We start from the raw sequence: 25,802 nt of genomic DNA, 5'->3' as shown, positions 1-25,802 counted from the left end.
GTGTAGGTTCGTGTAGCATTAGTACCTCGGAACGCAGGGCACTGTCGTGGTGTGGTCATACCAGCGCTAATACACCGGATCCCATCAGAACTCCGCAGTTAAGCGCGCTTGGGCCAGAACAGTACTGGGATGGGTGACCTCCCGGGAAGTCCTGGTGCTGCACCCTTTTTGCTTCGAGTCGTCTTCTTTTCGTGCACAGTACTGGGATGGGTGACCTCCCGGGAAGTCCCGGGCATGGGTTGCGTTCTTTTCCCGCCCGAGCCGTTCCCGTGCGCGTGGGCCTCTTGGCTTTCGTAGAGGCGGACGAGAGCATAGGAAGGGTGAAGCGTCGAGGGGCATTGTCATTCGGTGTGGGTTAAAGAGTGTCGTCCGGATCAAGGAGAGGGCGTAAGAGGCTTTATGGGGTGGGCATGAGTGGCGAGGTTCGAATCCGGGCAGGGGATATATATATAGTCCTTCTCTAGGATCCAAAGCCTTAGCCTTAGCCTTAGCCTTCGCCGGCGCCCGTCGCGCGTGCGGTTGGGACGGTGACGTGGTGGGTCCCTCGATATTAGTTGTCCTCGTAGGGCATTTTTGTGTAGGTTCGTGTAGCATTAGTACCTCGGAACGCAGGGCACTGTCGTGGTGCGGTCATACCAGCGCTAATACACCGGATCCCATCAGAACTCCGCAGTTAAGCGCGCTTGGGCCAGAACAGTACTGGGATGGGTGACCTCCCGGGAAGTCCTGGTGCTGCACCCTTTTTGCTTCGAGTCGTCTTCTTTTCGTGCACAGTACTGGGATGGGTGACCTCCCGGGAAGTCCCGGGCATGGGTTGCGTTCTTTTCCCGCCCGAGCCGTTCCCGTGCGCGTGGGCCTCTTGGCTTTCGTAGAGGCGGACGAGAGCATAGGAAGGGTGAAGCGTCGAGGGGCATTGTCATTCGGTGTGGGTTAAAGAGTGTCGTCCGGATCAAGGAGAGGGCGTAAGAGGCTTTATGGGGTGGGCATGAGTGGCGAGGTTCGAATCCGGGCAGGGGATATATATATAGTCCTTCTCTAGGATCCAAAGCCTTAGCCTTAGCCTTAGCCTTCGCCGGCGCCCGTCGCGCGTGCGGTTGGGACGGTGACGTGGTGGGTCCCTCGATATTAGTTGTCCTCGTAGGGCATTTTTGTGTAGGTTCGTGTAGCATTAGTACCTCGGAACGCAGGGCACTGTCGTGGTGCGGTCATACCAGCGCTAATACACCGGATCCCATCAGAACTCCGCAGTTAAGCGCGCTTGGGCCAGAACAGTACTGGGATGGGTGACCTCCCGGGAAGTCCTGGTGCTGCACCCTTTTTGCTTCGAGTCGTCTTCTTTTCGTGCACAGTACTGGGATGGGTGACCTCCCGGGAAGTCCCGGGCATGGGTTGCGTTCTTTTCCCGCCCGAGCCGTTCCCGTGCGCGTGGGCCTCTTGGCTTTCGTAGAGGCGGACGAGAGCATAGGAAGGGTGAAGCGTCGAGGGGCATTGTCATTCGGTGTGGGTTAAAGAGTGTCGTCCGGATCAAGGAGAGGGCGTAAGAGGCTTTATGGGGTGGGCATGAGTGGCGAGGTTCGAATCCGGGCAGGGGATATATATATAGTCCTTCTCTAGGATCCAAAGCCTTAGCCTTAGCCTTAGCCTTCGCCGGCGCCCGTCGCGCGTGCGGTTGGGACGGTGACGTGGTGGGTCCCTCGATATTAGTTGTCCTCGTAGGGCATTTTTGTGTAGGTTCGTGTAGCATTAGTACCTCGGAACGCAGGGCACTGTCGTGGTGCGGTCATACCAGCGCTAATACACCGGATCCCATCAGAACTCCGCAGTTAAGCGCGCTTGGGCCAGAACAGTACTGGGATGGGTGACCTCCCGGGAAGTCCTGGTGCTGCACCCTTTTTGCTTCGAGTCGTCTTCTTTTCGTGCACAGTACTGGGATGGGTGACCTCCCGGGAAGTCCCGGGCATGGGTTGCGTTCTTTTCCCGCCCGAGCCGTTCCCGTGCGCGTGGGCCTCTTGGCTTTCGTAGAGGCGGACGAGAGCATAGGAAGGGTGAAGCGTCGAGGGGCATTGTCATTCGGTGTGGGTTAAAGAGTGTCGTCCGGATCAAGGAGAGGGCGTAAGAGGCTTTATGGGGTGGGCATGAGTGGCGAGGTTCGAATCCGGGCAGGGGATATATATATAGTCCTTCTCTAGGATCCAAAGCCTTAGCCTTAGCCTTAGCCTTCGCCGGCGCCCGTCGCGCGTGCGGTTGGGACGGTGACGTGGTGGGTCCCTCGATATTAGTTGTCCTCGTAGGGCATTTTTGTGTAGGTTCGTGTAGCATTAGTACCTCGGAACGCAGGGCACTGTCGTGGTGCGGTCATACCAGCGCTAATACACCGGATCCCATCAGAACTCCGCAGTTAAGCGCGCTTGGGCCAGAACAGTACTGGGATGGGTGACCTCCCGGGAAGTCCTGGTGCTGCACCCTTTTTGCTTCGAGTCGTCTTCTTTTCGTGCACAGTACTGGGATGGGTGACCTCCCGGGAAGTCCCGGGCATGGGTTGCGTTCTTTTCCCGCCCGAGCCGTTCCCGTGCGCGTGGGCCTCTTGGCTTTCGTAGAGGCGGACGAGAGCATAGGAAGGGTGAAGCGTCGAGGGGCATTGTCATTCGGTGTGGGTTAAAGAGTGTCGTCCGGATCAAGGAGAGGGCGTAAGAGGCTTTATGGGGTGGGCATGAGTGGCGAGGTTCGAATCCGGGCAGGGGATATATATATAGTCCTTCTCTAGGATCCAAAGCCTTAGCCTTAGCCTTAGCCTTCGCCGGCGCCCGTCGCGCGTGCGGTTGGGACGGTGACGTGGTGGGTCCCTCGATATTAGTTGTCCTCGTAGGGCATTTTTGTGTAGGTTCGTGTAGCATTAGTACCTCGGAACGCAGGGCACTGTCGTGGTGCGGTCATACCAGCGCTAATACACCGGATCCCATCAGAACTCCGCAGTTAAGCGCGCTTGGGCCAGAACAGTACTGGGATGGGTGACCTCCCGGGAAGTCCTGGTGCTGCACCCTTTTTGCTTCGAGTCGTCTTCTTTTCGTGCACAGTACTGGGATGGGTGACCTCCCGGGAAGTCCCGGGCATGGGTTGCGTTCTTTTCCCGCCCGAGCCGTTCCCGTGCGCGTGGGCCTCTTGGCTTTCGTAGAGGCGGACGAGAGCATAGGAAGGGTGAAGCGTCGAGGGGCATTGTCATTCGGTGTGGGTTAAAGAGTGTCGTCCGGATCAAGGAGAGGGCGTAAGAGGCTTTATGGGGTGGGCATGAGTGGCGAGGTTCGAATCCGGGCAGGGGATATATATATAGTCCTTCTCTAGGATCCAAAGCCTTAGCCTTAGCCTTAGCCTTCGCCGGCGCCCGTCGCGCGTGCGGTTGGGACGGTGACGTGGTGGGTCCCTCGATATTAGTTGTCCTCGTAGGGCATTTTTGTGTAGGTTCGTGTAGCATTAGTACCTCGGAACGCAGGGCACTGTCGTGGTGCGGTCATACCAGCGCTAATACACCGGATCCCATCAGAACTCCGCAGTTAAGCGCGCTTGGGCCAGAACAGTACTGGGATGGGTGACCTCCCGGGAAGTCCTGGTGCTGCACCCTTTTTGCTTCGAGTCGTCTTCTTTTCGTGCACAGTACTGGGATGGGTGACCTCCCGGGAAGTCCCGGGCATGGGTTGCGTTCTTTTCCCGCCCGAGCCGTTCCCGTGCGCGTGGGCCTCTTGGCTTTCGTAGAGGCGGACGAGAGCATAGGAAGGGTGAAGCGTCGAGGGGCATTGTCATTCGGTGTGGGTTAAAGAGTGTCGTCCGGATCAAGGAGAGGGCGTAAGAGGCTTTATGGGGTGGGCATGAGTGGCGAGGTTCGAATCCGGGCAGGGGATATATATATAGTCCTTCTCTAGGATCCAAAGCCTTAGCCTTAGCCTTAGCCTTCGCCGGCGCCCGTCGCGCGTGCGGTTGGGACGGTGACGTGGTGGGTCCCTCGATATTAGTTGTCCTCGTAGGGCATTTTTGTGTAGGTTCGTGTAGCATTAGTACCTCGGAACGCAGGGCACTGTCGTGGTGCGGTCATACCAGCGCTAATACACCGGATCCCATCAGAACTCCGCAGTTAAGCGCGCTTGGGCCAGAACAGTACTGGGATGGGTGACCTCCCGGGAAGTCCTGGTGCTGCACCCTTTTTGCTTCGAGTCGTCTTCTTTTCGTGCACAGTACTGGGATGGGTGACCTCCCGGGAAGTCCCGGGCATGGGTTGCGTTCTTTTCCCGCCCGAGCCGTTCCCGTGCGCGTGGGCCTCTTGGCTTTCGTAGAGGCGGACGAGAGCATAGGAAGGGTGAAGCGTCGAGGGGCATTGTCATTCGGTGTGGGTTAAAGAGTGTCGTCCGGATCAAGGAGAGGGCGTAAGAGGCTTTATGGGGTGGGCATGAGTGGCGAGGTTCGAATCCGGGCAGGGGATATATATATAGTCCTTCTCTAGGATCCAAAGCCTTAGCCTTAGCCTTAGCCTTCGCCGGCGCCCGTCGCGCGTGCGGTTGGGACGGTGACGTGGTGGGTCCCTCGATATTAGTTGTCCTCGTAGGGCATTTTTGTGTAGGTTCGTGTAGCATTAGTACCTCGGAACGCAGGGCACTGTCGTGGTGCGGTCATACCAGCGCTAATACACCGGATCCCATCAGAACTCCGCAGTTAAGCGCGCTTGGGCCAGAACAGTACTGGGATGGGTGACCTCCCGGGAAGTCCTGGTGCTGCACCCTTTTTGCTTCGAGTCGTCTTCTTTTCGTGCACAGTACTGGGATGGGTGACCTCCCGGGAAGTCCCGGGCATGGGTTGCGTTCTTTTCCCGCCCGAGCCGTTCCCGTGCGCGTGGGCCTCTTGGCTTTCGTAGAGGCGGACGAGAGCATAGGAAGGGTGAAGCGTCGAGGGGCATTGTCATTCGGTGTGGGTTAAAGAGTGTCGTCCGGATCAAGGAGAGGGCGTAAGAGGCTTTATGGGGTGGGCATGAGTGGCGAGGTTCGAATCCGGGCAGGGGATATATATATAGTCCTTCTCTAGGATCCAAAGCCTTAGCCTTAGCCTTAGCCTTCGCCGGCGCCCGTCGCGCGTGCGGTTGGGACGGTGACGTGGTGGGTCCCTCGATATTAGTTGTCCTCGTAGGGCATTTTTGTGTAGGTTCGTGTAGCATTAGTACCTCGGAACGCAGGGCACTGTCGTGGTGCGGTCATACCAGCGCTAATACACCGGATCCCATCAGAACTCCGCAGTTAAGCGCGCTTGGGCCAGAACAGTACTGGGATGGGTGACCTCCCGGGAAGTCCTGGTGCTGCACCCTTTTTGCTTCGAGTCGTCTTCTTTTCGTGCACAGTACTGGGATGGGTGACCTCCCGGGAAGTCCCGGGCATGGGTTGCGTTCTTTTCCCGCCCGAGCCGTTCCCGTGCGCGTGGGCCTCTTGGCTTTCGTAGAGGCGGACGAGAGCATAGGAAGGGTGAAGCGTCGAGGGGCATTGTCATTCGGTGTGGGTTAAAGAGTGTCGTCCGGATCAAGGAGAGGGCGTAAGAGGCTTTATGGGGTGGGCATGAGTGGCGAGGTTCGAATCCGGGCAGGGGATATATATATAGTCCTTCTCTAGGATCCAAAGCCTTAGCCTTAGCCTTAGCCTTCGCCGGCGCCCGTCGCGCGTGCGGTTGGGACGGTGACGTGGTGGGTCCCTCGATATTAGTTGTCCTCGTAGGGCATTTTTGTGTAGGTTCGTGTAGCATTAGTACCTCGGAACGCAGGGCACTGTCGTGGTGCGGTCATACCAGCGCTAATACACCGGATCCCATCAGAACTCCGCAGTTAAGCGCGCTTGGGCCAGAACAGTACTGGGATGGGTGACCTCCCGGGAAGTCCTGGTGCTGCACCCTTTTTGCTTCGAGTCGTCTTCTTTTCGTGCACAGTACTGGGATGGGTGACCTCCCGGGAAGTCCCGGGCATGGGTTGCGTTCTTTTCCCGCCCGAGCCGTTCCCGTGCGCGTGGGCCTCTTGGCTTTCGTAGAGGCGGACGAGAGCATAGGAAGGGTGAAGCGTCGAGGGGCATTGTCATTCGGTGTGGGTTAAAGAGTGTCGTCCGGATCAAGGAGAGGGCGTAAGAGGCTTTATGGGGTGGGCATGAGTGGCGAGGTTCGAATCCGGGCAGGGGATATATATATAGTCCTTCTCTAGGATCCAAAGCCTTAGCCTTAGCCTTAGCCTTCGCCGGCGCCCGTCGCGCGTGCGGTTGGGACGGTGACGTGGTGGGTCCCTCGATATTAGTTGTCCTCGTAGGGCATTTTTGTGTAGGTTCGTGTAGCATTAGTACCTCGGAACGCAGGGCACTGTCGTGGTGCGGTCATACCAGCGCTAATACACCGGATCCCATCAGAACTCCGCAGTTAAGCGCGCTTGGGCCAGAACAGTACTGGGATGGGTGACCTCCCGGGAAGTCCTGGTGCTGCACCCTTTTTGCTTCGAGTCGTCTTCTTTTCGTGCACAGTACTGGGATGGGTGACCTCCCGGGAAGTCCTGGTGCTGCACCCTTTTTGCTTCGAGTCGTCTTCTTTTCGTGCACAGTACTGGGATGGGTGACCTCCCGGGAAGTCCCGGGCATGGGTTGCGTTCTTTTCCCGCCCGAGCCGTTCCCGTGCGCGTGGGCCTCTTGGCTTTCGTAGAGGCGGACGAGAGCATAGGAAGGGTGAAGCGTCGAGGGGCATTGTCATTCGGTGTGGGTTAAAGAGTGTCGTCCGGATCAAGGAGAGGGCGTAAGAGGCTTTATGGGGTGGGCATGAGTGGCGAGGTTCGAATCCGGGCAGGGGATATATATATAGTCCTTCTCTAGGATCCAAAGCCTTAGCCTTAGCCTTAGCCTTCGCCGGCGCCCGTCGCGCGTGCGGTTGGGACGGTGACGTGGTGGGTCCCTCGATATTAGTTGTCCTCGTAGGGCATTTTTGTGTAGGTTCGTGTAGCATTAGTACCTCGGAACGCAGGGCACTGTCGTGGTGCGGTCATACCAGCGCTAATACACCGGATCCCATCAGAACTCCGCAGTTAAGCGCGCTTGGGCCAGAACAGTACTGGGATGGGTGACCTCCCGGGAAGTCCTGGTGCTGCACCCTTTTTGCTTCGAGTCGTCTTCTTTTCGTGCACAGTACTGGGATGGGTGACCTCCCGGGAAGTCCCGGGCATGGGTTGCGTTCTTTTCCCGCCCGAGCCGTTCCCGTGCGCGTGGGCCTCTTGGCTTTCGTAGAGGCGGACGAGAGCATAGGAAGGGTGAAGCGTCGAGGGGCATTGTCATTCGGTGTGGGTTAAAGAGTGTCGTCCGGATCAAGGAGAGGGCGTAAGAGGCTTTATGGGGTGGGCATGAGTGGCGAGGTTCGAATCCGGGCAGGGGATATATATATAGTCCTTCTCTAGGATCCAAAGCCTTAGCCTTAGCCTTAGCCTTCGCCGGCGCCCGTCGCGCGTGCGGTTGGGACGGTGACGTGGTGGGTCCCTCGATATTAGTTGTCCTCGTAGGGCATTTTTGTGTAGGTTCGTGTAGCATTAGTACCTCGGAACGCAGGGCACTGTCGTGGTGCGGTCATACCAGCGCTAATACACCGGATCCCATCAGAACTCCGCAGTTAAGCGCGCTTGGGCCAGAACAGTACTGGGATGGGTGACCTCCCGGGAAGTCCTGGTGCTGCACCCTTTTTGCTTCGAGTCGTCTTCTTTTCGTGCACAGTACTGGGATGGGTGACCTCCCGGGAAGTCCCGGGCATGGGTTGCGTTCTTTTCCCGCCCGAGCCGTTCCCGTGCGCGTGGGCCTCTTGGCTTTCGTAGAGGCGGACGAGAGCATAGGAAGGGTGAAGCGTCGAGGGGCATTGTCATTCGGTGTGGGTTAAAGAGTGTCGTCCGGATCAAGGAGAGGGCGTAAGAGGCTTTATGGGGTGGGCATGAGTGGCGAGGTTCGAATCCGGGCAGGGGATATATATATAGTCCTTCTCTAGGATCCAAAGCCTTAGCCTTAGCCTTAGCCTTCGCCGGCGCCCGTCGCGCGTGCGGTTGGGACGGTGACGTGGTGGGTCCCTCGATATTAGTTGTCCTCGTAGGGCATTTTTGTGTAGGTTCGTGTAGCATTAGTACCTCGGAACGCAGGGCACTGTCGTGGTGCGGTCATACCAGCGCTAATACACCGGATCCCATCAGAACTCCGCAGTTAAGCGCGCTTGGGCCAGAACAGTACTGGGATGGGTGACCTCCCGGGAAGTCCTGGTGCTGCACCCTTTTTGCTTCGAGTCGTCTTCTTTTCGTGCACAGTACTGGGATGGGTGACCTCCCGGGAAGTCCCGGGCATGGGTTGCGTTCTTTTCCCGCCCGAGCCGTTCCCGTGCGCGTGGGCCTCTTGGCTTTCGTAGAGGCGGACGAGAGCATAGGAAGGGTGAAGCGTCGAGGGGCATTGTCATTCGGTGTGGGTTAAAGAGTGTCGTCCGGATCAAGGAGAGGGCGTAAGAGGCTTTATGGGGTGGGCATGAGTGGCGAGGTTCGAATCCGGGCAGGGGATATATATATAGTCCTTCTCTAGGATCCAAAGCCTTAGCCTTAGCCTTAGCCTTCGCCGGCGCCCGTCGCGCGTGCGGTTGGGACGGTGACGTGGTGGGTCCCTCGATATTAGTTGTCCTCGTAGGGCATTTTTGTGTAGGTTCGTGTAGCATTAGTACCTCGGAACGCAGGGCACTGTCGTGGTGCGGTCATACCAGCGCTAATACACCGGATCCCATCAGAACTCCGCAGTTAAGCGCGCTTGGGCCAGAACAGTACTGGGATGGGTGACCTCCCGGGAAGTCCTGGTGCTGCACCCTTTTTGCTTCGAGTCGTCTTCTTTTCGTGCACAGTACTGGGATGGGTGACCTCCCGGGAAGTCCCGGGCATGGGTTGCGTTCTTTTCCCGCCCGAGCCGTTCCCGTGCGCGTGGGCCTCTTGGCTTTCGTAGAGGCGGACGAGAGCATAGGAAGGGTGAAGCGTCGAGGGGCATTGTCATTCGGTGTGGGTTAAAGAGTGTCGTCCGGATCAAGGAGAGGGCGTAAGAGGCTTTATGGGGTGGGCATGAGTGGCGAGGTTCGAATCCGGGCAGGGGATATATATATAGTCCTTCTCTAGGATCCAAAGCCTTAGCCTTAGCCTTAGCCTTCGCCGGCGCCCGTCGCGCGTGCGGTTGGGACGGTGACGTGGTGGGTCCCTCGATATTAGTTGTCCTCGTAGGGCATTTTTGTGTAGGTTCGTGTAGCATTAGTACCTCGGAACGCAGGGCACTGTCGTGGTGCGGTCATACCAGCGCTAATACACCGGATCCCATCAGAACTCCGCAGTTAAGCGCGCTTGGGCCAGAACAGTACTGGGATGGGTGACCTCCCGGGAAGTCCTGGTGCTGCACCCTTTTTGCTTCGAGTCGTCTTCTTTTCGTGCACAGTACTGGGATGGGTGACCTCCCGGGAAGTCCCGGGCATGGGTTGCGTTCTTTTCCCGCCCGAGCCGTTCCCGTGCGCGTGGGCCTCTTGGCTTTCGTAGAGGCGGACGAGAGCATAGGAAGGGTGAAGCGTCGAGGGGCATTGTCATTCGGTGTGGGTTAAAGAGTGTCGTCCGGATCAAGGAGAGGGCGTAAGAGGCTTTATGGGGTGGGCATGAGTGGCGAGGTTCGAATCCGGGCAGGGGATATATATATAGTCCTTCTCTAGGATCCAAAGCCTTAGCCTTAGCCTTAGCCTTCGCCGGCGCCCGTCGCGCGTGCGGTTGGGACGGTGACGTGGTGGGTCCCTCGATATTAGTTGTCCTCGTAGGGCATTTTTGTGTAGGTTCGTGTAGCATTAGTACCTCGGAACGCAGGGCACTGTCGTGGTGCGGTCATACCAGCGCTAATACACCGGATCCCATCAGAACTCCGCAGTTAAGCGCGCTTGGGCCAGAACAGTACTGGGATGGGTGACCTCCCGGGAAGTCCTGGTGCTGCACCCTTTTTGCTTCGAGTCGTCTTCTTTTCGTGCACAGTACTGGGATGGGTGACCTCCCGGGAAGTCCCGGGCATGGGTTGCGTTCTTTTCCCGCCCGAGCCGTTCCCGTGCGCGTGGGCCTCTTGGCTTTCGTAGAGGCGGACGAGAGCATAGGAAGGGTGAAGCGTCGAGGGGCATTGTCATTCGGTGTGGGTTAAAGAGTGTCGTCCGGATCAAGGAGAGGGCGTAAGAGGCTTTATGGGGTGGGCATGAGTGGCGAGGTTCGAATCCGGGCAGGGGATATATATATAGTCCTTCTCTAGGATCCAAAGCCTTAGCCTTAGCCTTAGCCTTCGCCGGCGCCCGTCGCGCGTGCGGTTGGGACGGTGACGTGGTGGGTCCCTCGATATTAGTTGTCCTCGTAGGGCATTTTTGTGTAGGTTCGTGTAGCATTAGTACCTCGGAACGCAGGGCACTGTCGTGGTGCGGTCATACCAGCGCTAATACACCGGATCCCATCAGAACTCCGCAGTTAAGCGCGCTTGGGCCAGAACAGTACTGGGATGGGTGACCTCCCGGGAAGTCCTGGTGCTGCACCCTTTTTGCTTCGAGTCGTCTTCTTTTCGTGCACAGTACTGGGATGGGTGACCTCCCGGGAAGTCCCGGGCATGGGTTGCGTTCTTTTCCCGCCCGAGCCGTTCCCGTGCGCGTGGGCCTCTTGGCTTTCGTAGAGGCGGACGAGAGCATAGGAAGGGTGAAGCGTCGAGGGGCATTGTCATTCGGTGTGGGTTAAAGAGTGTCGTCCGGATCAAGGAGAGGGCGTAAGAGGCTTTATGGGGTGGGCATGAGTGGCGAGGTTCGAATCCGGGCAGGGGATATATATATAGTCCTTCTCTAGGATCCAAAGCCTTAGCCTTAGCCTTAGCCTTCGCCGGCGCCCGTCGCGCGTGCGGTTGGGACGGTGACGTGGTGGGTCCCTCGATATTAGTTGTCCTCGTAGGGCATTTTTGTGTAGGTTCGTGTAGCATTAGTACCTCGGAACGCAGGGCACTGTCGTGGTGCGGTCATACCAGCGCTAATACACCGGATCCCATCAGAACTCCGCAGTTAAGCGCGCTTGGGCCAGAACAGTACTGGGATGGGTGACCTCCCGGGAAGTCCTGGTGCTGCACCCTTTTTGCTTCGAGTCGTCTTCTTTTCGTGCACAGTACTGGGATGGGTGACCTCCCGGGAAGTCCCGGGCATGGGTTGCGTTCTTTTCCCGCCCGAGCCGTTCCCGTGCGCGTGGGCCTCTTGGCTTTCGTAGAGGCGGACGAGAGCATAGGAAGGGTGAAGCGTCGAGGGGCATTGTCATTCGGTGTGGGTTAAAGAGTGTCGTCCGGATCAAGGAGAGGGCGTAAGAGGCTTTATGGGGTGGGCATGAGTGGCGAGGTTCGAATCCGGGCAGGGGATATATATATAGTCCTTCTCTAGGATCCAAAGCCTTAGCCTTAGCCTTAGCCTTCGCCGGCGCCCGTCGCGCGTGCGGTTGGGACGGTGACGTGGTGGGTCCCTCGATATTAGTTGTCCTCGTAGGGCATTTTTGTGTAGGTTCGTGTAGCATTAGTACCTCGGAACGCAGGGCACTGTCGTGGTGCGGTCATACCAGCGCTAATACACCGGATCCCATCAGAACTCCGCAGTTAAGCGCGCTTGGGCCAGAACAGTACTGGGATGGGTGACCTCCCGGGAAGTCCTGGTGCTGCACCCTTTTTGCTTCGAGTCGTCTTCTTTTCGTGCACAGTACTGGGATGGGTGACCTCCCGGGAAGTCCCGGGCATGGGTTGCGTTCTTTTCCCGCCCGAGCCGTTCCCGTGCGCGTGGGCCTCTTGGCTTTCGTAGAGGCGGACGAGAGCATAGGAAGGGTGAAGCGTCGAGGGGCATTGTCATTCGGTGTGGGTTAAAGAGTGTCGTCCGGATCAAGGAGAGGGCGTAAGAGGCTTTATGGGGTGGGCATGAGTGGCGAGGTTCGAATCCGGGCAGGGGATATATATATAGTCCTTCTCTAGGATCCAAAGCCTTAGCCTTAGCCTTAGCCTTCGCCGGCGCCCGTCGCGCGTGCGGTTGGGACGGTGACGTGGTGGGTCCCTCGATATTAGTTGTCCTCGTAGGGCATTTTTGTGTAGGTTCGTGTAGCATTAGTACCTCGGAACGCAGGGCACTGTCGTGGTGCGGTCATACCAGCGCTAATACACCGGATCCCATCAGAACTCCGCAGTTAAGCGCGCTTGGGCCAGAACAGTACTGGGATGGGTGACCTCCCGGGAAGTCCTGGTGCTGCACCCTTTTTGCTTCGAGTCGTCTTCTTTTCGTGCACAGTACTGGGATGGGTGACCTCCCGGGAAGTCCCGGGCATGGGTTGCGTTCTTTTCCCGCCCGAGCCGTTCCCGTGCGCGTGGGCCTCTTGGCTTTCGTAGAGGCGGACGAGAGCATAGGAAGGGTGAAGCGTCGAGGGGCATTGTCATTCGGTGTGGGTTAAAGAGTGTCGTCCGGATCAAGGAGAGGGCGTAAGAGGCTTTATGGGGTGGGCATGAGTGGCGAGGTTCGAATCCGGGCAGGGGATATATATATAGTCCTTCTCTAGGATCCAAAGCCTTAGCCTTAGCCTTAGCCTTCGCCGGCGCCCGTCGCGCGTGCGGTTGGGACGGTGACGTGGTGGGTCCCTCGATATTAGTTGTCCTCGTAGGGCATTTTTGTGTAGGTTCGTGTAGCATTAGTACCTCGGAACGCAGGGCACTGTCGTGGTGCGGTCATACCAGCGCTAATACACCGGATCCCATCAGAACTCCGCAGTTAAGCGCGCTTGGGCCAGAACAGTACTGGGATGGGTGACCTCCCGGGAAGTCCTGGTGCTGCACCCTTTTTGCTTCGAGTCATCTTCTTTTCGTGCACAGTACTGGGATGGGTGACCTCCCGGGAAGTCCCGGGCATGGGTTGCGTTCTTTTCCCGCCCGAGCCGTTCCCGTGCGCGTGGGCCTCTTGGCTTTCGTAGAGGCGGACGAGAGCATAGGAAGGGTGAAGCGTCGAGGGGCATTGTCATTCGGTGTGGGTTAAAGAGTGTCGTCCGGATCAAGGAGAGGGCGTAAGAGGCTTTATGGGGTGGGCATGAGTGGCGAGGTTCGAATCCGGGCAGGGGATATATATATAGTCCTTCTCTAGGATCCAAAGCCTTAGCCTTAGCCTTAGCCTTCGCCGGCGCCCGTCGCGCGTGCGGTTGGGACGGTGACGTGGTGGGTCCCTCGATATTAGTTGTCCTCGTAGGGCATTTTTGTGTAGGTTCGTGTAGCATTAGTACCTCGGAACGCAGGGCACTGTCGTGGTGCGGTCATACCAGCGCTAATACACCGGATCCCATCAGAACTCCGCAGTTAAGCGCGCTTGGGCCAGAACAGTACTGGGATGGGTGACCTCCCGGGAAGTCCTGGTGCTGCACCCTTTTTGCTTCGAGTCGTCTTCTTTTCGTGCACAGTACTGGGATGGGTGACCTCCCGGGAAGTCCCGGGCATGGGTTGCGTTCTTTTCCCGCCCGAGCCGTTCCCGTGCGCGTGGGCCTCTTGGCTTTCGTAGAGGCGGACGAGAGCATAGGAAGGGTGAAGCGTCGAGGGGCATTGTCATTCGGTGTGGGTTAAAGAGTGTCGTCCGGATCAAGGAGAGGGCGTAAGAGGCTTTATGGGGTGGGCATGAGTGGCGAGGTTCGAATCCGGGCAGGGGATATATATATAGTCCTTCTCTAGGATCCAAAGCCTTAGCCTTAGCCTTAGCCTTCGCCGGCGCCCGTCGCGCGTGCGGTTGGGACGGTGACGTGGTGGGTCCCTCGATATTAGTTGTCCTCGTAGGGCATTTTTGTGTAGGTTCGTGTAGCATTAGTACCTCGGAACGCAGGGCACTGTCGTGGTGCGGTCATACCAGCGCTAATACACCGGATCCCATCAGAACTCCGCAGTTAAGCGCGCTTGGGCCAGAACAGTACTGGGATGGGTGACCTCCCGGGAAGTCCTGGTGCTGCACCCTTTTTGCTTCGAGTCGTCTTCTTTTCGTGCACAGTACTGGGATGGGTGACCTCCCGGGAAGTCCCGGGCATGGGTTGCGTTCTTTTCCCGCCCGAGCCGTTCCCGTGCGCGTGGGCCTCTTGGCTTTCGTAGAGGCGGACGAGAGCATAGGAAGGGTGAAGCGTCGAGGGGCATTGTCATTCGGTGTGGGTTAAAGAGTGTCGTCCGGATCAAGGAGAGGGCGTAAGAGGCTTTATGGGGTGGGCATGAGTGGCGAGGTTCGAATCCGGGCAGGGGATATATATATAGTCCTTCTCTAGGATCCAAAGCCTTAGCCTTAGCCTTAGCCTTCGCCGGCGCCCGTCGCGCGTGCGGTTGGGACGGTGACGTGGTGGGTCCCTCGATATTAGTTGTCCTCGTAGGGCATTTTTGTGTAGGTTCGTGTAGCATTAGTACCTCGGAACGCAGGGCACTGTCGTGGTGCGGTCATACCAGCGCTAATACACCGGATCCCATCAGAACTCCGCAGTTAAGCGCGCTTGGGCCAGAACAGTACTGGGATGGGTGACCTCCCGGGAAGTCCTGGTGCTGCACCCTTTTTGCTTCGAGTCGTCTTCTTTTCGTGCACAGTACTGGGATGGGTGACCTCCCGGGAAGTCCCGGGCATGGGTTGCGTTCTTTTCCCGCCCGAGCCGTTCCCGTGCGCGTGGGCCTCTTGGCTTTCGTAGAGGCGGACGAGAGCATAGGAAGGGTGAAGCGTCGAGGGGCATTGTCATTCGGTGTGGGTTAAAGAGTGTCGTCCGGATCAAGGAGAGGGCGTAAGAGGCTTTATGGGGTGGGCATGAGTGGCGAGGTTCGAATCCGGGCAGGGGATATATATATAGTCCTTCTCTAGGATCCAAAGCCTTAGCCTTAGCCTTAGCCTTCGCCGGCGCCCGTCGCGCGTGCGGTTGGGACGGTGACGTGGTGGGTCCCTCGATATTAGTTGTCCTCGTAGGGCATTTTTGTGTAGGTTCGTGTAGCATTAGTACCTCGGAACGCAGGGCACTGTCGTGGTGCGGTCATACCAGCGCTAATACACCGGATCCCATCAGAACTCCGCAGTTAAGCGCGCTTGGGCCAGAACAGTACTGGGATGGGTGACCTCCCGGGAAGTCCTGGTGCTGCACCCTTTTTGCTTCGAGTCGTCTTCTTTTCGTGCACAGTACTGGGATGGGTGACCTCCCGGGAAGTCCCGGGCATGGGTTGCGTTCTTTTCCCGCCCGAGCCGTTCCCGTGCGCGTGGGCCTCTTGGCTTTCGTAGAGGCGGACGAGAGCATAGGAAGGGTGAAGCGTCGAGGGGCATTGTCATTCGGTGTGGGTTAAAGAGTGTCGTCCGGATCAAGGAGAGGGCGTAAGAGGCTTTATGGGGTGGGCATGAGTGGCGAGGTTCGAATCCGGGCAGGGGATATATATATAGTCCTTCTCTAGGATCCAAAGCCTTAGCCTTAGCCTTAGCCTTCGCCGGCGCCCGTCGCGCGTGCGGTTGGGACGGTGACGTGGTGGGTCCCTCGATATTAGTTGTCCTCGTAGGGCATTTTTGTGTAGGTTCGTGTAGCATTAGTACCTCGGAACGCAGGGCACTGTCGTGGTGCGGTCATACCAGCGCTAATACACCGGATCCCATCAGAACTCCGCAGTTAAGCGCGCTTGGGCCAGAACAGTACTGGGATGGGTGACCTCCCGGGAAGTCCTGGTGCTGCACCCTTTTTGCTTCGAGTCGTCTTCTTTTCGTGCACAGTACTGGGATGGGTGACCTCCCGGGAAGTCCCGGGCATGGGTTGCGTTCTTTTCCCGCCCGAGCCGTTCCCGTGCGCGTGGGCCTCTTGGCTTTCGTAGAGGCGGACGAGAGCATAGGAAGGGTGAAGCGTCGAGGGGCATTGTCATTCGGTGTGGGTTAAAGAGTGTCGTCCGGATCAAGGAGAGGGCGTAAGAGGCTTTATGGGGTGGGCATGAGTGGCGAGGTTCGAATCCGGGCAGGGGATATATATATAGTCCTTCTCTAGGATCCAAAGCCTTAGCCTTAGCCTTAGCCTTCGCCGGCGCCCGTCGCGCGTGCGGTTGGGACGGTGACGTGGTGGGTCCCTCGATATTAGTTGTCCTCGTAGGGCATTTTTGTGTAGGTTCGTGTAGCATTAGTACCTCGGAACGCAGGGCACTGTCGTGGTGCGGTCATACCAGCGCTAATACACCGGATCCCATCAGAACTCCGCAGTTAAGCGCGCTTGGGCCAGAACAGTACTGGGATGGGTGACCTCCCGGGAAGTCCTGGTGCTGCACCCTTTTTGCTTCGAGTCGTCTTCTTTTCGTGCACAGTACTGGGATGGGTGACCTCCCGGGAAGTCCCGGGCATGGGTTGCGTTCTTTTCCCGCCCGAGCCGTTCCCGTGCGCGTGGGCCTCTTGGCTTTCGTAGAGGCGGACGAGAGCATAGGAAGGGTGAAGCGTCGAGGGGCATTGTCATTCGGTGTGGGTTAAAGAGTGTCGTCCGGATCAAGGAGAGGGCGTAAGAGGCTTTATGGGGTGGGCATGAGTGGCGAGGTTCGAATCCGGGCAGGGGATATATATATAGTCCTTCTCTAGGATCCAAAGCCTTAGCCTTAGCCTTAGCCTTCGCCGGCGCCCGTCGCGCGTGCGGTTGGGACGGTGACGTGGTGGGTCCCTCGATATTAGTTGTCCTCGTAGGGCATTTTTGTGTAGGTTCGTGTAGCATTAGTACCTCGGAACGCAGGGCACTGTCGTGGTGCGGTCATACCAGCGCTAATACACCGGATCCCATCAGAACTCCGCAGTTAAGCGCGCTTGGGCCAGAACAGTACTGGGATGGGTGACCTCCCGGGAAGTCCTGGTGCTGCACCCTTTTTGCTTCGAGTCGTCTTCTTTTCGTGCACAGTACTGGGATGGGTGACCTCCCGGGAAGTCCCGGGCATGGGTTGCGTTCTTTTCCCGCCCGAGCCGTTCCCGTGCGCGTGGGCCTCTTGGCTTTCGTAGAGGCGGACGAGAGCATAGGAAGGGTGAAGCGTCGAGGGGCATTGTCATTCGGTGTGGGTTAAAGAGTGTCGTCCGGATCAAGGAGAGGGCGTAAGAGGCTTTATGGGGTGGGCATGAGTGGCGAGGTTCGAATCCGGGCAGGGGATATATATATAGTCCTTCTCTAGGATCCAAAGCCTTAGCCTTAGCCTTAGCCTTCGCCGGCGCCCGTCGCGCGTGCGGTTGGGACGGTGACGTGGTGGGTCCCTCGATATTAGTTGTCCTCGTAGGGCATTTTTGTGTAGGTTCGTGTAGCATTAGTACCTCGGAACGCAGGGCACTGTCGTGGTGCGGTCATACCAGCGCTAATACACCGGATCCCATCAGAACTCCGCAGTTAAGCGCGCTTGGGCCAGAACAGTACTGGGATGGGTGACCTCCCGGGAAGTCCTGGTGCTGCACCCTTTTTGCTTCGAGTCGTCTTCTTTTCGTGCACAGTACTGGGATGGGTGACCTCCCGGGAAGTCCCGGGCATGGGTTGCGTTCTTTTCCCGCCCGAGCCGTTCCCGTGCGCGTGGGCCTCTTGGCTTTCGTAGAGGCGGACGAGAGCATAGGAAGGGTGAAGCGTCGAGGGGCATTGTCATTCGGTGTGGGTTAAAGAGTGTCGTCCGGATCAAGGAGAGGGCGTAAGAGGCTTTATGGGGTGGGCATGAGTGGCGAGGTTCGAATCCGGGCAGGGGATATATATATAGTCCTTCTCTAGGATCCAAAGCCTTAGCCTTAGCCTTAGCCTTCGCCGGCGCCCGTCGCGCGTGCGGTTGGGACGGTGACGTGGTGGGTCCCTCGATATTAGTTGTCCTCGTAGGGCATTTTTGTGTAGGTTCGTGTAGCATTAGTACCTCGGAACGCAGGGCACTGTCGTGGTGCGGTCATACCAGCGCTAATACACCGGATCCCATCAGAACTCCGCAGTTAAGCGCGCTTGGGCCAGAACAGTACTGGGATGGGTGACCTCCCGGGAAGTCCTGGTGCTGCACCCTTTTTGCTTCGAGTCGTCTTCTTTTCGTGCACAGTACTGGGATGGGTGACCTCCCGGGAAGTCCCGGGCATGGGTTGCGTTCTTTTCCCGCCCGAGCCGTTCCCGTGCGCGTGGGCCTCTTGGCTTTCGTAGAGGCGGACGAGAGCATAGGAAGGGTGAAGCGTCGAGGGGCATTGTCATTCGGTGTGGGTTAAAGAGTGTCGTCCGGATCAAGGAGAGGGCGTAAGAGGCTTTATGGGGTGGGCATGAGTGGCGAGGTTCGAATCCGGGCAGGGGATATATATATAGTCCTTCTCTAGGATCCAAAGCCTTAGCCTTAGCCTTAGCCTTCGCCGGCGCCCGTCGCGCGTGCGGTTGGGACGGTGACGTGGTGGGTCCCTCGATATTAGTTGTCCTCGTAGGGCATTTTTGTGTAGGTTCGTGTAGCATTAGTACCTCGGAACGCAGGGCACTGTCGTGGTGCGGTCATACCAGCGCTAATACACCGGATCCCATCAGAACTCCGCAGTTAAGCGCGCTTGGGCCAGAACAGTACTGGGATGGGTGACCTCCCGGGAAGTCCTGGTGCTGCACCCTTTTTGCTTCGAGTCGTCTTCTTTTCGTGCACAGTACTGGGATGGGTGACCTCCCGGGAAGTCCCGGGCATGGGTTGCGTTCTTTTCCCGCCCGAGCCGTTCCCGTGCGCGTGGGCCTCTTGGCTTTCGTAGAGGCGGACGAGAGCATAGGAAGGGTGAAGCGTCGAGGGGCATTGTCATTCGGTGTGGGTTAAAGAGTGTCGTCCGGATCAAGGAGAGGGCGTAAGAGGCTTTATGGGGTGGGCATGAGTGGCGAGGTTCGAATCCGGGCAGGGGATATATATATAGTCCTTCTCTAGGATCCAAAGCCTTAGCCTTAGCCTTAGCCTTCGCCGGCGCCCGTCGCGCGTGCGGTTGGGACGGTGACGTGGTGGGTCCCTCGATATTAGTTGTCCTCGTAGGGCATTTTTGTGTAGGTTCGTGTAGCATTAGTACCTCGGAACGCAGGGCACTGTCGTGGTGCGGTCATACCAGCGCTAATACACCGGATCCCATCAGAACTCCGCAGTTAAGCGCGCTTGGGCCAGAACAGTACTGGGATGGGTGACCTCCCGGGAAGTCCTGGTGCTGCACCCTTTTTGCTTCGAGTCGTCTTCTTTTCGTGCACAGTACTGGGATGGGTGACCTCCCGGGAAGTCCCGGGCATGGGTTGCGTTCTTTTCCCGCCCGAGCCGTTCCCGTGCGCGTGGGCCTCTTGGCTTTCGTAGAGGCGGACGAGAGCATAGGAAGGGTGAAGCGTCGAGGGGCATTGTCATTCGGTGTGGGTTAAAGAGTGTCGTCCGGATCAAGGAGAGGGCGTAAGAGGCTTTATGGGTGGGCATGAGTGGCGAGGTTCGAATCCGGGCAGGGGATATATATATAGTCCTTCTCTAGGATCCAAAGCCTTAGCCTTAGCCTTAGCCTTCGCCGGCGCCCGTCGCGCGTGCGGTTGGGACGGTGACGTGGTGGGTCCCTCGATATTAGTTGTCCTCGTAGGGCATTTTTGTGTAGGTTCGTGTAGCATTAGTACCTCGGAACGCAGGGCACTGTCGTGGTGCGGTCATACCAGCGCTAATACACCGGATCCCATCAGAACTCCGCAGTTAAGCGCGCTTGGGCCAGAACAGTACTGGGATGGGTGACCTCCCGGGAAGTCCTGGTGCTGCACCCCTTTTTGCTTCGAGTCGTCTTCTTTTCGTGCACAGTACTGGGATGGGTGACCTCCCGGGAAGTCCCGGGCATGGGTTGCGTTCTTTTCCCGCCCGAGCCGTTCCCGTGCGCGTGGGCCTCTTGGCTTTCGTAGAGGCGGACGAGAGCATAGGAAGGGTGAAGCGTCGAGGGGCATTGTCATTCGGTGTGGGTTAAAGAGTGTCGTCCGGATCAAGGAGAGGGCGTAAGAGGCTTTATGGGGTGGGCATGAGTGGCGAGGTTCGAATCCGGGCAGGGGATATATATATAGTCCTTCTCTAGGATCCAAAGCCTTAGCCTTAGCCTTAGCCTTCGCCGGCGCCCGTCGCGCGTGCGGTTGGGACGGTGACGTGGTGGGTCCCTCGATATTAGTTGTCCTCGTAGGGCATTTTTGTGTAGGTTCGTGTAGCATTAGTACCTCGGAACGCAGGGCACTGTCGTGGTGCGGTCATACCAGCGCTAATACACCGGATCCCATCAGAACTCCGCAGTTAAGCGCGCTTGGGCCAGAACAGTACTGGGATGGGTGACCTCCCGGGAAGTCCTGGTGCTGCACCCTTTTTGCTTCGAGTCGTCTTCTTTTCGTGCACAGTACTGGGATGGGTGACCTCCCGGGAAGTCCCGGGCATGGGTTGCGTTCTTTTCCCGCCCGAGCCGTTCCCGTGCGCGTGGGCCTCTTGGCTTTCGTAGAGGCGGACGAGAGCATAGGAAGGGTGAAGCGTCGAGGGGCATTGTCATTCGGTGTGGGTTAAAGAGTGTCGTCCGGATCAAGGAGAGGGCGTAAGAGGCTTTATGGGGTGGGCATGAGTGGCGAGGTTCGAATCCGGGCAGGGGATATATATATAGTCCTTCTCTAGGATCCAAAGCCTTAGCCTTAGCCTTAGCCTTCGCCGGCGCCCGTCGCGCGTGCGGTTGGGACGGTGACGTGGTGGGTCCCTCGATATTAGTTGTCCTCGTAGGGCATTTTTGTGTAGGTTCGTGTAGCATTAGTACCTCGGAACGCAGGGCACTGTCGTGGTGCGGTCATACCAGCGCTAATACACCGGATCCCATCAGAACTCCGCAGTTAAGCGCGCTTGGGCCAGAACAGTACTGGGATGGGTGACCTCCCGGGAAGTCCTGGTGCTGCACCCTTTTTGCTTCGAGTCGTCTTCTTTTCGTGCACAGTACTGGGATGGGTGACCTCCCGGGAAGTCCCGGGCATGGGTTGCGTTCTTTTCCCGCCCGAGCCGTTCCCGTGCGCGTGGGCCTCTTGGCTTTCGTAGAGGCGGACGAGAGCATAGGAAGGGTGAAGCGTCGAGGGGCATTGTCATTCGGTGTGGGTTAAAGAGTGTCGTCCGGATCAAGGAGAGGGCGTAAGAGGCTTTATGGGGTGGGCATGAGTGGCGAGGTTCGAATCCGGGCAGGGGATATATATATAGTCCTTCTCTAGGATCCAAAGCCTTAGCCTTAGCCTTAGCCTTCGCCGGCGCCCGTCGCGCGTGCGGTTGGGACGGTGACGTGGTGGGTCCCTCGATATTAGTTGTCCTCGTAGGGCATTTTTGTGTAGGTTCGTGTAGCATTAGTACCTCGGAACGCAGGGCACTGTCGTGGTGCGGTCATACCAGCGCTAATACACCGGATCCCATCAGAACTCCGCAGTTAAGCGCGCTTGGGCCAGAACAGTACTGGGATGGGTGACCTCCCGGGAAGTCCTGGTGCTGCACCCTTTTTGCTTCGAGTCGTCTTCTTTTCGTGCACAGTACTGGGATGGGTGACCTCCCGGGAAGTCCCGGGCATGGGTTGCGTTCTTTTCCCGCCCGAGCCGTTCCCGTGCGCGTGGGCCTCTTGGCTTTCGTAGAGGCGGACGAGAGCATAGGAAGGGTGAAGCGTCGAGGGGCATTGTCATTCGGTGTGGGTTAAAGAGTGTCGTCCGGATCAAGGAGAGGGCGTAAGAGGCTTTATGGGGTGGGCATGAGTGGCGAGGTTCGAATCCGGGCAGGGGATATATATATAGTCCTTCTCTAGGATCCAAAGCCTTAGCCTTAGCCTTAGCCTTCGCCGGCGCCCGTCGCGCGTGCGGTTGGGACGGTGACGTGGTGGGTCCCTCGATATTAGTTGTCCTCGTAGGGCATTTTTGTGTAGGTTCGTGTAGCATTAGTACCTCGGAACGCAGGGCACTGTCGTGGTGCGGTCATACCAGCGCTAATACACCGGATCCCATCAGAACTCCGCAGTTAAGCGCGCTTGGGCCAGAACAGTACTGGGATGGGTGACCTCCGGGAAGTCCCTGTGCTGCACCCTTTTTGCTTCGAGTCGTCTTCTTTTCGTGCACAGTACTGGGATGGGTGACCTCCCGGGAAGTCCCGGGCATGGGTTGCGTTCTTTTCCCGCCCGAGCCGTTCCCGTGCGCGTGGGCCTCTTGGCTTTCGTAGAGGCGGACGAGAGCATAGGAAGGGTGAAGCGTCGAGGGGCATTGTCATTCGGTGTGGGTTAAAGAGTGTCGTCCGGATCAAGGAGAGGGCGTAAGAGGCTTTATGGGGTGGGCATGAGTGGCGAGGTTCGAATCCGGGCAGGGGATATATATATAGTCCTTCTCTAGGATCCAAAGCCTTAGCCTTAGCCTTAGCCTTCGCCGGCGCCCGTCGCGCGTGCGGTTGGGACGGTGACGTGGTGGGTCCCTCGATATTAGTTGTCCTCGTAGGGCATTTTTGTGTAGGTTCGTGTAGCATTAGTACCTCGGAACGCAGGGCACTGTCGTGGTGCGGTCATACCAGCGCTAATACACCGGATCCCATCAGAACTCCGCAGTTAAGCGCGCTTGGGCCAGAACAGTACTGGGATGGGTGACCTCCCGGGAAGTCCCTGTGCTGCACCCTTTTTGCTTCGAGTCGTCTTCTTTTCGTGCACAGTACTGGGATGGGTGACCTCCCGGGAAGTCCCGGGCATGGGTTGCGTTCTTTTCCCGCCCGAGCCGTTCCCGTGCGCGTGGGCCTCTTGGCTTTCGTAGAGGCGGACGAGAGCATAGGAAGGGTGAAGCGTCGAGGGGCATTGTCATTCGGTGTGGGTTAAAGAGTGTCGTCCGGATCAAGGAGAGGGCGTAAGAGGCTTTATGGGGTGGGCATGAGTGGCGAGGTTCGAATCCGGGCAGGGGATATATATATAGTCCTTCTCTAGGATCCAAAGCCTTAGCCTTAGCCTTAGCCTTCGCCGGCGCCCGTCGCGCGTGCGGTTGGGACGGTGACGTGGTGGGTCCCTCGATATTAGTTGTCCTCGTAGGGCATTTTTGTGTAGGTTCGTGTAGCATTAGTACCTCGGAACGCAGGGCACTGTCGTGGTGCGGTCATACCAGCGCTAATACACCGGATCCCATCAGAACTCCGCAGTTAAGCGCGCTTGGGCCAGAACAGTACTGGGATGGGTGACCTCCCGGGAAGTCCTGGTGCTGCACCCTTTTTGCTTCGAGTCGTCTTCTTTTCGTGCACAGTACTGGGATGGGTGACCTCCGGGAAGTCCCGGGCATGGGTTGCGTTCTTTTCCCGCCCGAGCCGTTCCCGTGCGCGTGGGCCTCTTGGCTTTCGTAGAGGCGGACGAGAGCATAGGAAGGGTGAAGCGTCGAGGGGCATTGTCATTCGGTGTGGGTTAAAGAGTGTCGTCCGGATCAAGGAGAGGGCGTAAGAGGCTTTATGGGGTGGGCATGAGTGGCGAGGTTCGAATCCGGGCAGGGGATATATATATAGTCCTTCTCTAGGATCCAAAGCCTTAGCCTTAGCCTTAGCCTTCGCCGGCGCCCGTCGCGCGTGCGGTTGGGACGGTGACGTGGTGGGTCCCTCGATATTAGTTGTCCTCGTAGGGCATTTTTGTGTAGGTTCGTGTAGCATTAGTACCTCGGAACGCAGGGCACTGTCGTGGTGCGGTCATACCAGCGCTAATACACCGGATCCCATCAGAACTCCGCAGTTAAGCGCGCTTGGGCCAGAACAGTACTGGGATGGGTGACCTCCCGGGAAGTCCTGGTGCTGCACCCTTTTTGCTTCGAGTCGTCTTCTTTTCGTGCACAGTACTGGGATGGGTGACCTCCCGGGAAGTCCCGGGCATGGGTTGCGTTCTTTTCCCGCCCGAGCCGTTCCCGTGCGCGTGGGCCTCTTGGCTTTCGTAGAGGCGGACGAGAGCATAGGAAGGGTGAAGCGTCGAGGGGCATTGTCATTCGGTGTGGGTTAAAGAGTGTCGTCCGGATCAAGGAGAGGGCGTAAGAGGCTTTATGGGGTGGGCATGAGTGGCGAGGTTCGAATCCGGGCAGGGGATATATATATAGTCCTTCTCTAGGATCCAAAGCCTTAGCCTTAGCCTTAGCCTTCGCCGGCGCCCGTCGCGCGTGCGGTTGGGACGGTGACGTGGTGGGTCCCTCGATATTAGTTGTCCTCGTAGGGCATTTTTGTGTAGGTTCGTGTAGCATTAGTACCTCGGAACGCAGGGCACTGTCGTGGTGCGGTCATACCAGCGCTAATACACCGGATCCCATCAGAACTCCGCAGTTAAGCGCGCTTGGGCCAGAACAGTACTGGGATGGGTGACCTCCCGGGAAGTCCCTGTGCTGCACCCTTTTTGCTTCGAGTCGTCTTCTTTTCGTGCACAGTACTGGGATGGGTGACCTCCCGGGAAGTCCCGGGCATGGGTTGCGTTCTTTTCCCGCCCGAGCCGTTCCCGTGCGCGTGGGCCTCTTGGCTTTCGTAGAGGCGGACGAGAGCATAGGAAGGGTGAAGCGTCGAGGGGCATTGTCATTCGGTGTGGGTTAAAGAGTGTCGTCCGGATCAAGGAGAGGGCGTAAGAGGCTTTATGGGGTGGGCATGAGTGGCGAGGTTCGAATCCGGGCAGGGGATATATATATAGTCCTTCTCTAGGATCCAAAGCCTTAGCCTTAGCCTTAGCCTTCGCCGGCGCCCGTCGCGCGTGCGGTTGGGACGGTGACGTGGTGGGTCCCTCGATATTAGTTGTCCTCGTAGGGCATTTTTGTGTAGGTTCGTGTAGCATTAGTACCTCGGAACGCAGGGCACTGTCGTGGTGCGGTCATACCAGCGCTAATACACCGGATCCCATCAGAACTCCGCAGTTAAGCGCGCTTGGGCCAGAACAGTACTGGATGGGTGACCTCCCGGGAAGTCCCTGTGCTGCACCCTTTTTGCTTCGAGTCGTCTTCTTTTCGTGCACAGTACTGGGATGGGTGACCTCCCGGGAAGTCCCGGGCATGGGTTGCGTTCTTTTCCCGCCCGAGCCGTTCCCGTGCGCGTGGGCCTCTTGGCTTTCGTAGAGGCGGACGAGAGCATAGGAAGGGTGAAGCGTCGAGGGGCATTGTCATTCGGTGTGGGTTAAAGAGTGTCGTCCGGATCAAGGAGAGGGCGTAAGAGGCTTTATGGGGTGGGCATGAGTGGCGAGGTTCGAATCCGGGCAGGGGATATATATATAGTCCTTCTCTAGGATCCAAAGCCTTAGCCTTAGCCTTAGCCTTCGCCGGCGCCCGTCGCGCGTGCGGTTGGGACGGTGACGTGGTGGGTCCCTCGATATTAGTTGTCCTCGTAGGCATTTTTGTGTAGGTTCGTGTAGCATTAGTACCTCGGAACGCAGGGCACTGTCGTGGTGCGGTCATACCAGCGCTAATACACCGGATCCCATCAGAACTCCGCAGTTAAGCGCGCTTGGGCCAGAACAGTACTGGGATGGGTGACCTCCCGGGAAGTCCTGGTGCTGCACCCTTTTTGCTTCGAGTCGTCTTCTTTTCGTGCACAGTACTGGGATGGGTGACCTCCGGGAAGTCCCGGGCATGGGTTGCGTTCTTTTCCCGCCCGAGCCGTTCCCGTGCGCGTGGGCCTCTTGGCTTTCGTAGAGGCGGACGAGAGCATAGGAAGGGTGAAGCGTCGAGGGGCATTGTCATTCGGTGTGGGTTAAAGAGTGTCGTCCGGATCAAGGAGAGGGCGTAAGAGGCTTTATGGGGTGGGCATGAGTGGCGAGGTTCGAAT

The 25,802-nt window shown here is 57.9% G+C and overlaps 43 non-coding genes and 2 pseudogenes across 43 annotated transcripts; all 45 read left to right on the top strand.

The window, feature by feature from the left end:
- The first annotated feature begins 47 nt into the window (after positions 1 to 47).
- On the top strand, positions 48 to 166 carry LOC147848475 (5S ribosomal RNA). Its single transcript, XR_015531972.1, has one exon. It is a non-coding gene; the product is annotated as a 5S ribosomal RNA (ribosomal RNA).
- Positions 167 to 622: 456 nt separating this feature from the next.
- Positions 623 to 741, top strand: LOC147848474 (5S ribosomal RNA). The gene has a single exon (XR_015531964.1). It is a non-coding gene; the product is annotated as a 5S ribosomal RNA (ribosomal RNA).
- Positions 742 to 1,197: 456 nt separating this feature from the next.
- On the top strand, positions 1,198 to 1,316 carry LOC147848473 (5S ribosomal RNA). Its single transcript, XR_015531963.1, has one exon. It is a non-coding gene; the product is annotated as a 5S ribosomal RNA (ribosomal RNA).
- Positions 1,317 to 1,772: 456 nt separating this feature from the next.
- LOC147848472 (5S ribosomal RNA) lies at positions 1,773 to 1,891 on the top strand. The gene has a single exon (XR_015531962.1). It is a non-coding gene; the product is annotated as a 5S ribosomal RNA (ribosomal RNA).
- Positions 1,892 to 2,347: 456 nt separating this feature from the next.
- Positions 2,348 to 2,466, top strand: LOC147848471 (5S ribosomal RNA). Its single transcript, XR_015531961.1, has one exon. It is a non-coding gene; the product is annotated as a 5S ribosomal RNA (ribosomal RNA).
- Positions 2,467 to 2,922: 456 nt separating this feature from the next.
- Positions 2,923 to 3,041, top strand: LOC147848470 (5S ribosomal RNA). Its single transcript, XR_015531960.1, has one exon. It is a non-coding gene; the product is annotated as a 5S ribosomal RNA (ribosomal RNA).
- A 456-nt stretch (positions 3,042 to 3,497) lies between these two features.
- Positions 3,498 to 3,616, top strand: LOC147848469 (5S ribosomal RNA). The gene has a single exon (XR_015531958.1). It is a non-coding gene; the product is annotated as a 5S ribosomal RNA (ribosomal RNA).
- Positions 3,617 to 4,072: 456 nt separating this feature from the next.
- On the top strand, positions 4,073 to 4,191 carry LOC147848468 (5S ribosomal RNA). The gene has a single exon (XR_015531957.1). It is a non-coding gene; the product is annotated as a 5S ribosomal RNA (ribosomal RNA).
- A 456-nt stretch (positions 4,192 to 4,647) lies between these two features.
- Positions 4,648 to 4,766, top strand: LOC147848467 (5S ribosomal RNA). Its single transcript, XR_015531956.1, has one exon. It is a non-coding gene; the product is annotated as a 5S ribosomal RNA (ribosomal RNA).
- Positions 4,767 to 5,222: 456 nt separating this feature from the next.
- On the top strand, positions 5,223 to 5,341 carry LOC147848466 (5S ribosomal RNA). The gene has a single exon (XR_015531955.1). It is a non-coding gene; the product is annotated as a 5S ribosomal RNA (ribosomal RNA).
- Positions 5,342 to 5,797: 456 nt separating this feature from the next.
- On the top strand, positions 5,798 to 5,916 carry LOC147848465 (5S ribosomal RNA). Its single transcript, XR_015531954.1, has one exon. It is a non-coding gene; the product is annotated as a 5S ribosomal RNA (ribosomal RNA).
- Positions 5,917 to 6,372: 456 nt separating this feature from the next.
- Positions 6,373 to 6,491, top strand: LOC147848464 (5S ribosomal RNA). Its single transcript, XR_015531953.1, has one exon. It is a non-coding gene; the product is annotated as a 5S ribosomal RNA (ribosomal RNA).
- A 533-nt stretch (positions 6,492 to 7,024) lies between these two features.
- LOC147848463 (5S ribosomal RNA) lies at positions 7,025 to 7,143 on the top strand. Its single transcript, XR_015531952.1, has one exon. It is a non-coding gene; the product is annotated as a 5S ribosomal RNA (ribosomal RNA).
- A 456-nt stretch (positions 7,144 to 7,599) lies between these two features.
- On the top strand, positions 7,600 to 7,718 carry LOC147848462 (5S ribosomal RNA). The gene has a single exon (XR_015531951.1). It is a non-coding gene; the product is annotated as a 5S ribosomal RNA (ribosomal RNA).
- Positions 7,719 to 8,174: 456 nt separating this feature from the next.
- Positions 8,175 to 8,293, top strand: LOC147848461 (5S ribosomal RNA). Its single transcript, XR_015531950.1, has one exon. It is a non-coding gene; the product is annotated as a 5S ribosomal RNA (ribosomal RNA).
- A 456-nt stretch (positions 8,294 to 8,749) lies between these two features.
- LOC147848460 (5S ribosomal RNA) lies at positions 8,750 to 8,868 on the top strand. Its single transcript, XR_015531949.1, has one exon. It is a non-coding gene; the product is annotated as a 5S ribosomal RNA (ribosomal RNA).
- Positions 8,869 to 9,324: 456 nt separating this feature from the next.
- LOC147848459 (5S ribosomal RNA) lies at positions 9,325 to 9,443 on the top strand. Its single transcript, XR_015531947.1, has one exon. It is a non-coding gene; the product is annotated as a 5S ribosomal RNA (ribosomal RNA).
- Positions 9,444 to 9,899: 456 nt separating this feature from the next.
- On the top strand, positions 9,900 to 10,018 carry LOC147848458 (5S ribosomal RNA). The gene has a single exon (XR_015531946.1). It is a non-coding gene; the product is annotated as a 5S ribosomal RNA (ribosomal RNA).
- Positions 10,019 to 10,474: 456 nt separating this feature from the next.
- Positions 10,475 to 10,593, top strand: LOC147848457 (5S ribosomal RNA). Its single transcript, XR_015531945.1, has one exon. It is a non-coding gene; the product is annotated as a 5S ribosomal RNA (ribosomal RNA).
- Positions 10,594 to 11,049: 456 nt separating this feature from the next.
- On the top strand, positions 11,050 to 11,168 carry LOC147848456 (5S ribosomal RNA). The gene has a single exon (XR_015531944.1). It is a non-coding gene; the product is annotated as a 5S ribosomal RNA (ribosomal RNA).
- A 456-nt stretch (positions 11,169 to 11,624) lies between these two features.
- On the top strand, positions 11,625 to 11,743 carry LOC147848455 (5S ribosomal RNA). Its single transcript, XR_015531943.1, has one exon. It is a non-coding gene; the product is annotated as a 5S ribosomal RNA (ribosomal RNA).
- A 456-nt stretch (positions 11,744 to 12,199) lies between these two features.
- Positions 12,200 to 12,318, top strand: LOC147848454 (5S ribosomal RNA). Its single transcript, XR_015531942.1, has one exon. It is a non-coding gene; the product is annotated as a 5S ribosomal RNA (ribosomal RNA).
- Positions 12,319 to 12,774: 456 nt separating this feature from the next.
- LOC147848453 (5S ribosomal RNA) lies at positions 12,775 to 12,893 on the top strand. Its single transcript, XR_015531941.1, has one exon. It is a non-coding gene; the product is annotated as a 5S ribosomal RNA (ribosomal RNA).
- A 456-nt stretch (positions 12,894 to 13,349) lies between these two features.
- On the top strand, positions 13,350 to 13,468 carry LOC147848452 (5S ribosomal RNA). The gene has a single exon (XR_015531940.1). It is a non-coding gene; the product is annotated as a 5S ribosomal RNA (ribosomal RNA).
- Positions 13,469 to 13,924: 456 nt separating this feature from the next.
- On the top strand, positions 13,925 to 14,043 carry LOC147848451 (5S ribosomal RNA). The gene has a single exon (XR_015531939.1). It is a non-coding gene; the product is annotated as a 5S ribosomal RNA (ribosomal RNA).
- Positions 14,044 to 14,499: 456 nt separating this feature from the next.
- LOC147848450 (5S ribosomal RNA) lies at positions 14,500 to 14,618 on the top strand. Its single transcript, XR_015531938.1, has one exon. It is a non-coding gene; the product is annotated as a 5S ribosomal RNA (ribosomal RNA).
- Positions 14,619 to 15,074: 456 nt separating this feature from the next.
- Positions 15,075 to 15,193, top strand: LOC147848449 (5S ribosomal RNA). The gene has a single exon (XR_015531936.1). It is a non-coding gene; the product is annotated as a 5S ribosomal RNA (ribosomal RNA).
- Positions 15,194 to 15,649: 456 nt separating this feature from the next.
- Positions 15,650 to 15,768, top strand: LOC147848448 (5S ribosomal RNA). The gene has a single exon (XR_015531935.1). It is a non-coding gene; the product is annotated as a 5S ribosomal RNA (ribosomal RNA).
- A 456-nt stretch (positions 15,769 to 16,224) lies between these two features.
- Positions 16,225 to 16,343, top strand: LOC147848447 (5S ribosomal RNA). The gene has a single exon (XR_015531934.1). It is a non-coding gene; the product is annotated as a 5S ribosomal RNA (ribosomal RNA).
- Positions 16,344 to 16,799: 456 nt separating this feature from the next.
- Positions 16,800 to 16,918, top strand: LOC147848446 (5S ribosomal RNA). Its single transcript, XR_015531933.1, has one exon. It is a non-coding gene; the product is annotated as a 5S ribosomal RNA (ribosomal RNA).
- Positions 16,919 to 17,374: 456 nt separating this feature from the next.
- LOC147848445 (5S ribosomal RNA) lies at positions 17,375 to 17,493 on the top strand. Its single transcript, XR_015531932.1, has one exon. It is a non-coding gene; the product is annotated as a 5S ribosomal RNA (ribosomal RNA).
- A 456-nt stretch (positions 17,494 to 17,949) lies between these two features.
- LOC147848444 (5S ribosomal RNA) lies at positions 17,950 to 18,068 on the top strand. Its single transcript, XR_015531931.1, has one exon. It is a non-coding gene; the product is annotated as a 5S ribosomal RNA (ribosomal RNA).
- Positions 18,069 to 18,524: 456 nt separating this feature from the next.
- LOC147848443 (5S ribosomal RNA) lies at positions 18,525 to 18,643 on the top strand. The gene has a single exon (XR_015531930.1). It is a non-coding gene; the product is annotated as a 5S ribosomal RNA (ribosomal RNA).
- Positions 18,644 to 19,099: 456 nt separating this feature from the next.
- Positions 19,100 to 19,218, top strand: LOC147848442 (5S ribosomal RNA). The gene has a single exon (XR_015531929.1). It is a non-coding gene; the product is annotated as a 5S ribosomal RNA (ribosomal RNA).
- A 455-nt stretch (positions 19,219 to 19,673) lies between these two features.
- On the top strand, positions 19,674 to 19,792 carry LOC147848441 (5S ribosomal RNA). Its single transcript, XR_015531922.1, has one exon. It is a non-coding gene; the product is annotated as a 5S ribosomal RNA (ribosomal RNA).
- A 457-nt stretch (positions 19,793 to 20,249) lies between these two features.
- LOC147848440 (5S ribosomal RNA) lies at positions 20,250 to 20,368 on the top strand. The gene has a single exon (XR_015531928.1). It is a non-coding gene; the product is annotated as a 5S ribosomal RNA (ribosomal RNA).
- Positions 20,369 to 20,824: 456 nt separating this feature from the next.
- On the top strand, positions 20,825 to 20,943 carry LOC147848439 (5S ribosomal RNA). The gene has a single exon (XR_015531927.1). It is a non-coding gene; the product is annotated as a 5S ribosomal RNA (ribosomal RNA).
- Positions 20,944 to 21,399: 456 nt separating this feature from the next.
- Positions 21,400 to 21,518, top strand: LOC147848438 (5S ribosomal RNA). Its single transcript, XR_015531970.1, has one exon. It is a non-coding gene; the product is annotated as a 5S ribosomal RNA (ribosomal RNA).
- A 456-nt stretch (positions 21,519 to 21,974) lies between these two features.
- Positions 21,975 to 22,092, top strand: LOC147848437 (5S ribosomal RNA; annotated as a pseudogene).
- Positions 22,093 to 22,548: 456 nt separating this feature from the next.
- LOC147848436 (5S ribosomal RNA) lies at positions 22,549 to 22,667 on the top strand. Its single transcript, XR_015531975.1, has one exon. It is a non-coding gene; the product is annotated as a 5S ribosomal RNA (ribosomal RNA).
- A 456-nt stretch (positions 22,668 to 23,123) lies between these two features.
- Positions 23,124 to 23,242, top strand: LOC147848435 (5S ribosomal RNA). The gene has a single exon (XR_015531959.1). It is a non-coding gene; the product is annotated as a 5S ribosomal RNA (ribosomal RNA).
- A 455-nt stretch (positions 23,243 to 23,697) lies between these two features.
- On the top strand, positions 23,698 to 23,816 carry LOC147848434 (5S ribosomal RNA). Its single transcript, XR_015531948.1, has one exon. It is a non-coding gene; the product is annotated as a 5S ribosomal RNA (ribosomal RNA).
- Positions 23,817 to 24,272: 456 nt separating this feature from the next.
- LOC147848433 (5S ribosomal RNA) lies at positions 24,273 to 24,391 on the top strand. The gene has a single exon (XR_015531974.1). It is a non-coding gene; the product is annotated as a 5S ribosomal RNA (ribosomal RNA).
- Positions 24,392 to 24,847: 456 nt separating this feature from the next.
- LOC147848432 (5S ribosomal RNA) lies at positions 24,848 to 24,965 on the top strand (annotated as a pseudogene).
- Positions 24,966 to 25,420: 455 nt separating this feature from the next.
- Positions 25,421 to 25,539, top strand: LOC147848431 (5S ribosomal RNA). The gene has a single exon (XR_015531937.1). It is a non-coding gene; the product is annotated as a 5S ribosomal RNA (ribosomal RNA).
- The last annotated feature ends 263 nt before the right edge of the window (positions 25,540 to 25,802 follow it).

The sequence above is a fragment of the Azolla caroliniana genome, unplaced genomic scaffold (assembly GCF_043228905.1).
Source record: "Azolla caroliniana isolate FFs.n. ecotype wild unplaced genomic scaffold, voAzoCaro1.0.p SCAF_350, whole genome shotgun sequence".
Taxonomy (NCBI): Eukaryota; Viridiplantae; Streptophyta; class Polypodiopsida; order Salviniales; family Salviniaceae; genus Azolla; species Azolla caroliniana.
The sequence above is the reverse complement of the archived record's forward strand: the minus strand, read 5'-3'. Positions and strand labels throughout refer to the sequence as shown.